At 53.3% G+C, this 13,842-nt stretch overlaps 1 protein-coding gene across 3 annotated transcripts in view; it reads right to left on the reverse strand.

Moving 5' to 3' along the window:
* The window catches only part of RIMBP2 (RIMS binding protein 2), a 279,316-nt gene extending 266,357 nt beyond the window's left edge, over nucleotides 1-12,959 (reverse strand). For 2 of the 3 annotated variants that reach the window (XM_067701224.1, XM_067701221.1), the window contains exon 1: nucleotides 12,862-12,959. The gene's annotated coding sequence lies outside the window, so the exon portion shown is untranslated. The remainder of the gene's footprint in view (nucleotides 1-12,861) is intronic. The other variant, XM_067701223.1, reaches the window with a different exon arrangement.
* Nucleotides 12,960-13,842: the final 883 nt, after the last annotated feature.

Here is a 13,842-nt window from a genome sequence, read left to right on the forward strand (position 1 = left end):
ATTCATGATGGGCAGCCGCAGAATTCATTCGTTTTTCTCCAAGATCTTTGGGCCGAATAACAGTATGTCTTTTAGTAATGGATCCTTAAGTTCAGTGGGAAAAATAGGTTTACAACTGATTCTGTGACCTTAAAATCAAAGAAGGGGGGTGTGCAGCTGTTGCAGCCTGCCTCTCCCCCACCATAGCTCCCGGCCAGCGGCACTGTCTGCCGGGCACGTGCCGCTCAGCCCTGCTGGCTGTACATTCGACCCTCACACATGCACGTGAAGGGGGTCGGGAGCTGTAGAAAGAAGCACTGCAGGCAAAAGCGCCCTTTAATAATAGCACAGCCTAGGAGAAGCTCCCTGACAGCACTGGTTCCAGCTGATTTCAGCCAATAATCCAGTATGAGAAATTTCTAGAGTTCCAGTTAACCAAACAACTGCTCTTCTTAACAAAAGAATGGGATTGACTATTTGCATTAGAGTGGGGAGAAGAATGTAACTTATAGCTGAACCCTTGGGAATGATTTTAGGTGCATTCCAACATTGGCCCCACCAAACTCAGCAATGAAACAGCCAGTAATCAAGGAGCTGGAGGAGAAAACAGGTGGAAACGGTGTGTGTGTGTGTGTGTGTGTGTGTACGTACGTGTGTGTGTACGTGTGTGTGTGTGTGTGTGTGTGTGAGAGTGAGAGAGAGAGAGAGAGGGAGAGAGAGGGAGAGGGAGGGAGGGAGAGAGAGACTGTGTATTTGCCCTTCCTTTCCCCACCGGCATTTAAAGAATGTCTTCTCAGTTATTAATTTCTTCCAATAAGAAACACTGCACATTGCTTAAGAGAGAAGGCTCTGGAATCAGATGACCTAGATTAGAATCTTGCCCCCAGCCCCACCCCCAGTTACAAACTGTGTGACTTTGAACAAGTTACTTAAATTCCTGGTGCCTCATCCAAAGCCCATTCCTAAAACCGGGATTCATAACAGGGCTGCGGAAATTCAGTAAAATTAAAAACTCAGAGAGTGTCGAAGAGGACCTGGCTCTGTATGTTAACAGCAGCATCATCTCTCTCTCCTCCTTTTCTCCTGGGCCGAGACGAAGAGACCGGGATTTCCAGCAATTCTCTCATTTCAGTAAATGCTGCTGCTTCGCTTTAGATGCCCCGAGAAGTTCATGATAATAGGATCTTCCCGGTAATGCTTGCAGGTCACTGGGTCACCTCAGCGGGCACAGGCTGGATCGTTTGTCTCGAAGCCTAAAATAATTGCTGCAGGTGCCAGTGTCGGAACCAGGATCACCGGGGCAGCCATTCGCGCCCTGGCTCATCTGCCTTTTACGGTCGCCGCTAATCATCACGCAGGGGCCCCTCACTGCCCAGCGCGCGTGCGCTTCACTTATTGCACAGGCTGCCCGAGAATCCTTGATTCGCTAATAAGAAAATGACAGCCTAGTGTCAGTGTTTGAAAATTACCTTTAGGAGTCAGGCAGGAAGGGTATTTTTAAATGGTCATCATTTTTAAAAAGCGTAGACATGCCTTTTGCCATCCTGCATCCTCTCCCCGAGCCACCCGCCGCCCAGCCCTGGAGGCTTGGGGACGGCGGACCCCATCCTGACTCAGCGCCAGCCTGGGCTCTGCCGCCTGGCTCTGGCGCAACGTCAGGTGCCCAGTAATCGGGATCTGAGAGGCATTAGCTCACGTGACCGGGCTGACCTCTCCTGGCCCTGATTAACTTTCCAGCCATAAGCTGCCGCCTGCAGCCTGCTCTGGGCTCACGCTGACTTTCCACATTTTGAATAAGATTCAACAAGTCTAACTGGTGGAGTATTTGTGTGTGTGCGTGTGTGTGCGTGTGTGTGTGTGTGTGTGTGTGTGTGTGTGTGTGTGTAGATGGAGATTCCTAGGGGAGAAGAAAGAAAAACAGAACAGCACCCCATAAGAGAACAGTGTAGGAAGTGCAGAGGCGGGGGTAGGAGGAGGGGTTGGCTTAGGAGAGAAAGATCTAGAAGCGACAGGAGGAATCACAGCCCCAGGTCACTCAGCACGAGGCAGAGGCCTGGGGCCCGACCGCTGGGGAAGGGCGTCCCTCTGGGTGCACTGGGTCTGTCACGTGCTGGGGAAGGAGACGGCTCCACTTTGGTTGTGTTTTGACGAGAGCTTCAGTGAAGTCCTCCTACAATGTCCCCGTTCTGTGCCCCAAACGCCCCAGCTGAGCCCCCTCCTGGATGGAGCGGCACGGGAAGGCCCAGGGGCCTCTGGAAAGTGGGTGGGGGACCTTGTGGCCACGCTGACCCTCCCCTGGCACCAGGACCACGGGCGAGGGTGCCGAGAGGCGCCAGAAGGAGGGCTGAGCCGCCAGAGGCAGGGGTGAGGGGAAACCGCCTCTGCAGGTCCTCGGTCGTGGCCAAGCCCCTCCCCGCGTGGGCTTTCAGACAGGCTGAGCTCCAGCCTCTTATCTGAAAAGCAAACAAACACACCTGCAGAAGGCAGCCTTTACACCCAGGAGCCGTCTTCTGTCGTGTGGCGCTTTCCACGTTTCGACCTGCTTCCTAAATGAGCTCCCGGTGATGAATCTGCCTGCCGGCCTCCAGTTTTCCCAAAGCGGGGAAGGCCCACCAACGAGCAGTGAGCGGCCTCGGGCAGGTCTGAGATCCCCAGACTCCGCGGTCCATCCACCCCAGTTCAAATCCCAGCTTTGCCACTTCCTGGCTGTGTGATCTCAGGCTAACTACTCCACCTCTCTGTGTCTCAGTTTCTTTGTCTACACAATGGTGATGGTAGCAATGGCTACTGTCTGAGTTTCCTCTGGCAGCAGTAACAAATTACAGCAAACTGAGTGGCTTAAAACGACAAAAATTCATTCTCCCACAGATCTGGAGGCCGTAAGTCTGAAAACAAGGTCTCCGGGGCTTGGGGGGAGGGTCCTTCCTGGCTTCTTCCAGCTTCTAGTGCCCCCAGGCTTTCTTTGGCTTGTGGCCGCATCCCTCCAGTCTCTGCCCCAGGGTCACACGGCCTCCTCCGCTGTGTCTGAACAGGTGGCGGCATTCAGGGCCACCAGACCATCTAGGATAATAAGCTCCTCCTCTCAAGGTCCTTTTAACGTAATCCCATCTTTTGCCATGTAGGTAATATTCACTCTATTGCCATGTAAGGCAATAGTCACAATTCCAGGGATTAGGACACAGATGCATTCAGCCTCCTACACCTACCCTGTAGGGCTGCTATGAAGACTTAACGAGCTAAAACCTGCCAAGTGTCTACGACGTTGCTTGGCACCCAGGGAGAGCTGAATGCCTTTGTCAGCTGTCGCAGCGTTAGTTATTGTTATTATTATTATTAACCTTTTTTACCAAAACAGGGTAGGCCTCAAGGGCCGAGCCTAGGCGAGCAGGAGCAAACCTCTAGAAAACATTAGACGTCTCTTACCTTCACTATTTTCATTGTTAGGCTTATTTCATCTAAGATGATGTGAAGATTTCATTTATGGTAATCACATAGAATTGTTTCTTTTTAGCCTCCATAAATGTCTTTAAAAAGGAAAACGAGTCCATTGAAACAGATACTAAGTCAGCAATAGCATAGGCTTCAACACCGGGGGCAAAAAGAAATTCCGAAGCTGGCATTCCGGGGGGGCAGGGGGGGCATCCACCCCACTCCAGGGATAAAGGGGCAAGCAAAGCACTGCGGCAGCTCACAACACACAGGTGCACGAGGTGGGGAGAGGATGCCTGCGTGACCCCAGCTTGGGAAACACGGGCGTGAGATTACTGTCTCCACCTTGGAACCGTGGTACAAGCCTGTTCATTACAAAACAAAGACCAGAACCCAGGGCTCCTGGGGCAGCTAACCCGTGTTTTCCAGTGCGTGTTTACTGCTGGGGAGGAAGGAGTTATGTTTCCCCCATTTGTTTGTTCCAGGATTGTGAGCCACAGGACCATCCTGGGGGTGGGGTTGGCCCGGAGTGGACACAGCTGTCCCATGGGCCAGGCGCACCGATTAACCCCCCGTGGGCACCCTTGTTTCTGATGTGCTCCTCCTTGATGAAAAATCAATGAGGGCGTTTCCTGCCTTTGCTGCTGGGTTTGAGGCTCCCGCCGTTCCTCCCTCTCCCTTGCTTCTGCAGGCCTCCAGGTCGCCGTGCAGGGGAGAAGGAAGGAGGCTCGGGCTCCCCCCGCTGCAGAAACGTCCTGTCTGCCCAGACCTGGGCAGGGCTCCAAACGCAAGCATCCACCCCAAGGCCCCATGCAGGAGATAGACAAAGGGAGACCGAGCCCGTCACAGCTCATCCACCCAGGCAGGGCCACACGGATGTCACTCCGTGCACAGTCTCTTCCTCCCACACAGTTTAGGCAGCTCTGCTCACAAGAAAAGGAAAATAAATAAACTGCAGAAAAATCTACTAAAAAACCTAGGTTACACTGCCCAGGAGACAACAGTCAAGACAAACTTCAAAGGACCAGTGCAACTGGTACCTCTGCTCTGGGCTCTCGAAACAGATCAGAACTGCGGGGCCCGACGTCAAGCCTGATTGTGACGTGAACTAAGCCGGGGTCCGGGCTTTAAAGGAGCTGTTCCCCAGGTCAACACGGCAGCAGGCATTTCATAAAGAAGCCACACGGGAGCCCAGCCTCCCCTCCACGTGGCCGTTTCTGCAGAGTACGCGCGTCACCAAGATGTAACATGGCTGCTTAAACATTCAAGTTGCTGAGAGCGGGGAGAATGTGACATTTTCATCCCATGCCAGTAGAGGGCACCGCTGAGGGAGGGGGCCTGTGCAGGGGCTCAGCTCTGCTGTCAGTCAGTTGAGCAGGCGCAAAGCTTACAGGGACTAACCCCCATCCAGTGCAGGGGGTGCGGGCAGAAGGCCCCCGTTAATATATCAGATGCGATTCTGTCCTGTTGATACTATCCTACTAATTCCATTGTCATTTTACTGCCTGGTCTGTTTAGAATCCAAGAATCACAGCAGTGATGATACTAGCCAGCATGTACTGAGCCCTCACTGTACACCAGGCCCTGTCCTGAATGCTTCACATCACGTAACTCATTTAATCATCAAAACGCCGCATCTGCAGTCTCCCCATCTGAATGAGAATAACGGTAATAGCTAATATTTACTGAGCGCTTACTAGGTCCTGAGCGCTTTTCCTGTATTGGCTCGATCCTTTGAGGAGGAGGTAGATACCATTGTTCTCCCATTTTTATAGATGAGAAAATGAGGCACAGAGAGGTTAAGAAACGCACCTGTGGTCACACAGCCAGGAGATCACAGAGCCAAGATGAGAACCAGCCAGTGTGGCTCAAGACTAACCACGGCCGATGCCACCTACTGAAGGCCATTTCAGACAGTCCCATTTGGGGAACTAACTCCCCTTGCAGGTGCCGTAGGGAGAGACGTAAGTGCAGGGGCAGGTCAGCACGCTCCTCAGTGGCAGTGTGGTGAGGTGGTTAGCGCATGAGCTCTGCCCAAAGGGCCACAGTGAACCTTGGCTGCTTCACTCGCCGGCCACATGAGTTTGGGCAAGTGGCTTCCCCTCCCTGGTCTCAGTCCCCAACTTCAAGGTGCGGAGAATAACAGCTCCCGCCTTAGAGCATTAGCTATTGTTAGTACCGCTGTTATGACTGGACCCCAAACAGGCTAATCACAACTGGAACTGTGAATCAATAATGCATTATTACTATAGTAATAATCAACAGTGGAATTATTCAGAAAACACCAATGGTCTCCAAGCTCACCGGCATCCCCACCCCAGAGCAGGTCCCAGCTAACTAGGTGGATGCACAGATCAGATCCTGGGCTCGTGAATCTGAGCCCGTTACAGACCTGGCACTAACACCCCAGACATAACTTCCTAATACTCCAGGGCTCCTTCGCTGGGGGGTGGGAGGTAGGAGGGAAACATCAGAAAAAAGCAAACAAAACCATTGCCCGATTTTTCTCTGCATCTCTGAGTCTGAAGTAACAACGGAGCGACATGATGGGGAGTGTTTCTGTGTTAGAAACAATCAGCCAACAATAAACATCCCAATGGAAACCAACTCTGCTGAACCAACTGCAGCAGACAATGCTAAATACCGTTATCACAGCATCCATGTCTTGGCAACAGGAGTATTTCATCCGAGGGAATCTCACCAAAGTCCCGCCGCCAGATCGGCAGCTACAAGCCGCCCTCTAAAGGCCTCTTTTCCAAAAGCAGGACAACTGGGTTTTCTTTGGCGGCACAGGATGGGGGGTGGGGCAGGGTGGGGACAGGAGGAAGGGAGAACCTTTGCACTTCAACAGCGGGACCCCCCCCCATAGCCAACTCCCTGAGGAAGGAACTGGCAAAGTACACCCGCCCACTGGTTTCCAGACACTCCTGGGAACTCACAGCTCATTCTCAGTGTCCACGGGTGAAAGCTTGGGGACTCCAGACCCTTGTCATCCCACCTGCTCCAGAAACACCCTGTCAGCACTTCCTGCACAGCCATCTAAAAGGAATGAAGACACCCTTCCTTCCTGCAAATACTCAGGGTCTTTGCCCTGGTATCTGTACAGTTGGATTCTTCTCGTCATTCAGGGCTCAGCTTAATGTCACCTCCTCCAAGAGTCCTTCCAGGATCATCCCACCACAGTCTCTCAAGTCAGGCTGCTGTAAACCTCTGTATGGTGTTACCTCCACTTGTTGGTTATTTATTCACCTGCTTGTTGTCAAACAAACACACACACACACACACACTAATGTCATCTCCATAAGAACAGGGACTTCAGCTATCTTGCTGGCTGCTCTGTGCCCAGCCCCTAAAATGCTTCTTAAATCTAAATAGACATTTCTCCAAAGAAGACATACAGATGGCCAACAAACACATGAAAGGATGCTCAACATCACTAATCATTAGAGAAATGCAAATCAAAACTACAATGAGGTATCACCTCACACCAGTCAGAATGGCCATCACCAAAAAATCTACAAACAATAAATGCTGGAGAGGGTGTGGAGAAAAGGAGACCCTCCTGCACTGTTGGTGGGAATGTATAGCCACTAAGGAGAACAGTACGGAGGTTCCTTAAAAACCATATGACCCAGCAATCCCACTACTGGGCATAAACCCTGAGAAAACCATAATTGAAAAAGATACATGTACCACAATGTTCACTGCAGCACTGTTTACAATAGCCAGGACATGGAAACATCCTAAGTGTCCATCAACAGATGAATGGATAAAGAAGATGTGGCACATATATACAATGGAATATTACGCAGCCATAAAAAGAAACGAAACTGAGTTATTTGTAGTGAGGTGGATGGACCTAGAGTCTATCATACAGAGCGAAGTAAGTCAGAAAGAGAAAAACGAATACCGTATGCTAATGCACGTATATGGAATCTAAAAAAATGATACTGATGAAACTAGTGACAGGGAAGGAATAAAGACGCAAACGTAGAGGACGGACTTGAGGACACGGGAAGGGGGAAGGGGAAGCTGGGAGGAAGTGAGAGAGTGGCATGGACATATATACACTACCAAACGTAAAATAGATAGCTAGTGGGAAGAAACTGCATAGCACAGGGAGATCAGCTCGGTGCTTTGTGACCACCTGGAGGGGTGGGATAGGGAGGGTGGGAGGGAGGGAGACGTAAGAGGGAGGGGACATGGGGATATATGTATATGTATAGCTGACTCACTTTGTTATACAGCAGAAACTAACACAGCATTGTAAAGCAATTATAGTCCAATAAAGATATAAAAAAATAAATAAATAAAATGCTACTTAATATTTAATAGGTGCTCAGATGTTTGTGGGATGAATAAGCGAATGCACTAGGCATATAAAAATAAAGGTCACAACCACTGCCTTCCAGGAACTTCATTTTAGAGGAGAGAACCGTCATGGTTCTCATGGTGAGATCTCACCCTCTCATGGTGAGGGTGAAGAGAAAAACAGTGCACAGGCAGTAACCAGATCAAGGGGAGGGGAGGGGAGGGGGGAGGGGGAGGGGAAGGAGGGGAGGGAGGGGGGAGGGGAAGGAGGGGAGGGGAGAGGGGAGGGGAGGGAGGGGAGGGGGAGGGGAGGGAGGGAGGGGAGGGGGAGGGGAGGGGGAGGGGGAGGGGAGGGGAGGGAGGGGAGGGGGAGGGAGGGGAGGGAGGGGAGGGGGAGGGAGGGGAGAGGGGAGGGAGGGGAGGGGGAGGGGAGGGGAGGGGGAGGGGAGGGGGAGGAGGGAGGGGAGGGAGGGAGGGGGAGGGAGGGGAGGGAGGGGAGGGAGGGGTGCCCACCCCACCCTGGGGCATATCCTGTAGGTCATTTCATTTCCTTCATTCATTCTTTCCAAAAAAATATTTATTGACCACCTACTCTGTGCAAAGCGCTTGCTTGGGCGGAAAAGCAGACCATAAAAATGCCAGCAGACAAGATATTTTCAGATGAATGTCCTTAGGCCACTCTGCTCCCTCCATCTCTCCGCAAGCCCTACTACCCCACATTGCCACAGACTCTGTCCCCTCACACGCCTGTGTCCCTGCATAGCCCCTCAGGCCCTGGAAGTCGTGACACCTCTTTCCCGGGTGGGTGAACATTAAGAGTGGGTTATTTGACAAGGTCCTACTGTATAGCACAAGGAACTATATTCACCATCCCGGGATGAACCGTAATAAAAAAGAATATTGAAAAGAATGTATATACGTGTATAACTGAGTCATTCTGTTGTACAGCAGAAATTAACACAGCACTGTAAATCAACTACGCTTCGACTAAAAATAATAGTAAATTAAAAAAGAAAGAATAGGTTATCTGGCCTCTCAGAATCCCAGAAGAGACCCAGCTTCTCCCATTTTAGGAGCCTCGTGGCCCAGTGAAAAACTAAGAAATGTCAAGACAGGTTTAAACTGTTACTTTTCAGGTATCCATGTAATAATTAATGTATAATGTGTTGATGTATACATATAACGTATTAATAATACATTAACTATAACCCAACAAACTCTAGTACAATATGACTGACCTATGAAGAGGGATCCACACAGGTGGGTGGTCCAGCTGCTGGGAATGGTTTAAGGTCACACGAGAAATGACTTTTTCTTGGAGTCTTCTCAGTGGATCTTGGCGACTGAAACCGTAGCTTTTAACGTCAAGGGTTAATTTGAGACTCTTTGTCACTGCGAGGCTGGGCGAAAGGGTCCTCCCAGATCCCCCTGAGGACCATATCCAGTTATCAAAGAGGAAGACCCATTACCTACGGAGCCTGAGACACAGGGCAGGCCTCCTAAGACGTACGAAGAGACACAGCCCAGTTGCCTGGACATGCCCCCCCGACACCCACAGATGCTAGTTTGGAACCGTAGTGTCTGTGAATGTTCACTCCCAAACCTCCTCAGGGAGGACCGGACCTACAGGGGCTGGAAAAAGTCATTGCCAGCATTAGAAAGTCAGACAATGTGAAGTGTTGGCAAGAACTTGGGGAAAGAGGACCCACCCTGCAGAGCAAGCTGGAAGACCTCGATGAAATGAAGTCGACACGTCCCCTCTGCCCCAGCGATCCACTTCTGAGACGCACCCAGAACGATTCCCACGTGGGACCGTAAGGCACACGTGCGAGGATTCTGCCGCAGCATCGTCTGTGCAGCAGGGCTCTGGGGCCAACCTGGTGGCCTCGATGGGGATGGGCAAGCACAACGTGGTCCATGAGCTCTATGGAATATTTCCCAGCAGTTAGAAGTAACTAACCAGAAATACACACAGCCACATGGATGGACTGTAAAGGGACAGGGCTGCATGAGAGAAGCAGGAAACAGAACAAGGTCTAGAGCACAATGGGATTTATGTTCATCAGAACACCTGCGAATACAGCAGCACTAATATCTCACATAGATGCAAATTCAAGGGTATATATCAAACATGTTGAAGGGACTGGCTGTGATGGAGAAGGTAAAGGAGGTGGGGACTGGGGTGAAAGGGAAGAGGCCAGGGAGAGACAGAGACAGAGGGTAAGAGAGGGGGAAAGGGAAAAGGAGGCCCTGTAATGACAGCACATTAAGGACCAAGGAGTGTGGTTCACCCAAGGCAGCGGCACCAACACCAACAGGCCGTTGCTTGTCAGCACGAAGCCCAGATGAGCTTGGAGCAAATGCCATAACAAGATCAGGCAGCTTTTCAAACCGATGGGCACAGGCAAGGAGAAGTTAGGGAAACACTGCTCATAGAATACAACGATCAAATTCAAAAGGAACCAGAGAAATGAAGAACAGAGTTTTCTAGAAGTCGGTGTCAGCCACTCCGGTGCACCCACCACAGACCAGTACAGCAGGTGCATCCTTCACTGGGCTCTCAGAACCACACAGGTTCCAACCTTCCAGCTACACGGAAGAGGCTGGGAAATTCCGCGGTAAAATCCTCCATGTCTCCACCACCGGCATCAGCGGCTCGAGTGGCTCTGGAAAGGTGTCTGCTCGGTACAAAGGAAGCTCCAGCATTTACGAGCCTAGACCCACCTGAGGGGCAAGGGCCGTGCCAGAGTCACACTTCATTTACATCCGCAACCAGAGTCAAGAGCGCGGAGGACGACTCCCACAGATGCTTAACCGCCGTGGGGTCACGCCCTAGCCCAGCGCTTCTCAGAATGAGGTCCCTGGGCCAGCAGCGTGAGCATCAGAGACTGAGAGACGCAAACCCTGGAGGACCCGTCCCTAGCTCTGCTAGCAGAACTGTTCCCACTGCCCGCCCTCCGATGACTCGGGTGCTCCCCCACTAATGAAAACTTCAAGCTTCGTTCCAAAACACAAAGGAGGGAGGTCTGGAAGTGGGAGCTCAGGAAAGAGCCTCCCTGCTCTGTGCCCCTCCCTCCTGCCCTTTGAGCACAGGCTGTTCTCCTCCCAAACGCCAACCAGGCCCCGAGCAAGAGAAATGAGACTAAAACCCACAGTGGAGAGAATCAGCTGAATTGGTTTGCTGCCCTTTTTTTTTTTTTTTTTCTTTAATTGCTAGTTCTCAGCCCAGTCTGCACAGGGCCTCACGTGGGGAAGCTTTCAGACTCCCCCTGCCTGGGATTCGGATGTGGCCGGGTCCCCGTCTTCGCAGGCTGGGTCTGCGGGGAGCTGGACACAGGCCTCTGGCTGGGGTCTGGCCCCTACGGTCCCACCATCTCCCCTGGCACACTGACAGCGCCAACCTTTCCCTGACCCACTTTGTCATCTTCTCAGAAGGGGAGGGTGGTAATATCAGCTGGCGGCCACTTCCCTGAAATAACCTCAAAATGCTTTGCTCTGTGTCCCGGGTGCAGTGCCGTAGGGCTGGCCAAGCAGCCCTAGACCCTGAGGCCCAGCCCAGTCACCAGGGCCGTCTGCCGGCCCACCTCCTACACCACAGCCCCGCGCCGGAGACACAAGCCCAGATGGCGCCCAACTGCCCGCCCCGAGGCTCCCACACCCCACTCCCAGGTACGAAGCCCCAGATACCAGAGACCAGCAGCTGGGGCCGGGACAGAAGCCAATTCCAGGAGATCCCGGAGCAGGGCTGGGGCGTCTGGGATGGAGAGGAGGGTCCTACCAGCGGGTCCCCAGCCCCCGGGACTGGCCACCTTGCAATCAGGCTGAGCCTGAAGGGCGCCCCTCCCACTGGCACCGTGTTCACTCCTGGCTCAGAAACTGGACGGGAGGAGAGCTGGTCCACGGCCCACACACTCAGAGGCTCGCAAGCCGGGACAGCCCTCCTCGCTCCAGCCCACCTTCCATTTTCAGAGCCCACCCACTCTCGTCTTCCTCGGCCTGCTCCCCCGTGGGGACATTTTCTGTCCCTTGATGAGGTGGGGCCTCGCTAGTGAAAGGTGATGATGCAGAGAGAGGTGAGGGTGGACCCCTCTCCCCAACGCCCTCCCCTCCTCCCTCAGCCGGCCATCCTAAGAACCCGGGGGCACGCAGACCCTGCCCCGCATCCCTGCATGACCCCCCGGCAGCCCCGATGCCCTGGGCCCAACGACCCGGTGCTGAGCTGCGTCCACCCAGCCCGTGGGGACACCCTGGGGACAGCAGCAAGCCTGACTCTACAAAGGCCTCAGCGTGAGGAGAACAAGCCGCACCCTGACCCCACTGGACCTCCCAAACCCAACTTCCCTCCGGGCAGGTGGTCCTGTAAACACTGGATCTCCAGGTGAAAACACGGCTTCCAGGGGGAGAGTGTGCCCCAGCAAACAGCCTGCCGTGGGCGCGCACACACACACACACACACACACACACGCACATTCTGCCGGGAACATCTGTTTTGACAAACATATTATTCAAGTCGGTCTATGGGACATGAATTGACAAATTCTCAACGTGCAAGCTCCTGGCTCAATGCATTTCAAATCTGAGCCGAGCTGTGGATGATACAACTCTTATTTTTTAGTTGTTGGCCCCCAACCCCTTCCCCCTTCAAGCCCCACCCCCAGGAAGACCACTTCCAGAGCCCCCAGAGGCTCAGATGTGAAACAGTCCAAGCTCACACTTCTGAGTTCGAAAGGCACTGCCTGGTGTGATGTCCAACTTCGCCCAGAGGGGCTTTTCTGCAAAGCTGAGGGGTAGGGGGTGGGAGGGGTCTCCGGGAACCCCACGGCGACAGAGAACCGTCAGCAGTGCCCTGGGAAACCAGATCCACGGGGACCAAGCCGCAGCACCCCACATCCGCGGGAGGAATCGTCTGGAAACGGTCCCCCCCTCCCCGCGGCTCTCCTGCACCCGGCGTCCATGGCAGCTCGGTACCGGGACCCCGTGCTGAAGGGCAACCTCAAACCGCTGGAAAATAAACTTTGTCGGCGCAGACAGTTTCCGGCTATCGCCCGGAGATCACCGCCGCTGCAGCGCCGGGTGCGTGCGGAGGGGTGAAAAGGGAAACGTGAAGCTATTTTTAGGAGAAAAAAATAAATCTCAGCCTACCTTAGAAGCAGCAGTGCCAAGACTGGGAGGTTCACCCAGAGACAACTGCAGTCTGCTGTGTCAGATTACAAACTGGGGCCGAGGGAGGGAGGGGAGGGAGGGGGGAGGGGAGGAGAGAGAGAGAGGGCCTTGGTGTGTCTGCGCCGCTTGGATTCGGCTAGAAATGATTCATTAGTTTTCTGCAGGCAGGCAAGCAGGCCCACAGAGAGAAAGGCGGGGGGGAGGAATCATCCGCCATGCAGCGGTACCCAGAGCCTAGGAAACGTCAGTGTTTAGACACACACACACACACGCACACGCACACACACACGCGCGCACACACACCCCAAGATGGCTCTCGTCTCCCTGCCAGTGTCTTTTCCACCGAGCTGCGGCCAAAAGCTGGGACAGAAATGAAGGCGAAACAGCTCTCTTAGCCAAGCAGGGCTCGGGTCCGGTGGGTGATGCTCCCTCCCCGGAATAACAGCACTAGCTCTCCCCTGCTGGCTGCCGGCAGTGGGGGGGCGGGTGGCTCCTGCAACCAACCGGCCCTCTGGGCTGCCAAGGGGAGGGAAAAGCTGCCCTCGCGCGCCCCACGAAGCTCAGAAACTCAAGTGCAGCTAGGAATTAAGTGATTATGTGCAACCAACCACCCAAGCTGTTCAGGTCTGCACCCGCTGGTCTGGCTCCCCCGCTGCCCCCCAGCCTCCCGAATCCAAAGAAAATTAACATGTGCTCTCTTCATCCTCCCAGAAGTTCAGACCCTTGCACAGAGGTACCAGCTACCTAGCAACGCGGCAGAGACACTGACAAAATAGGAAAATGTGCGTGGACTTCACACACACACACAGGCACACACAGTTTGTTCCCTGGGATGAAAACCCCATCATGTGTGATTTAAAGACGCTAAATAATTTAGCTTGTGGAAGGAAAGCCCCGTGTTGGGTCCCATGAACCCGGACTGTGTCTCTGAGGGGTCCCAGTGCCGCCTGCCTGGACAGG

This window comes from Pseudorca crassidens, chromosome 12 (assembly GCF_039906515.1).
Source record: "Pseudorca crassidens isolate mPseCra1 chromosome 12, mPseCra1.hap1, whole genome shotgun sequence".
Taxonomy (NCBI): Eukaryota; Metazoa; Chordata; class Mammalia; order Artiodactyla; family Delphinidae; genus Pseudorca; species Pseudorca crassidens.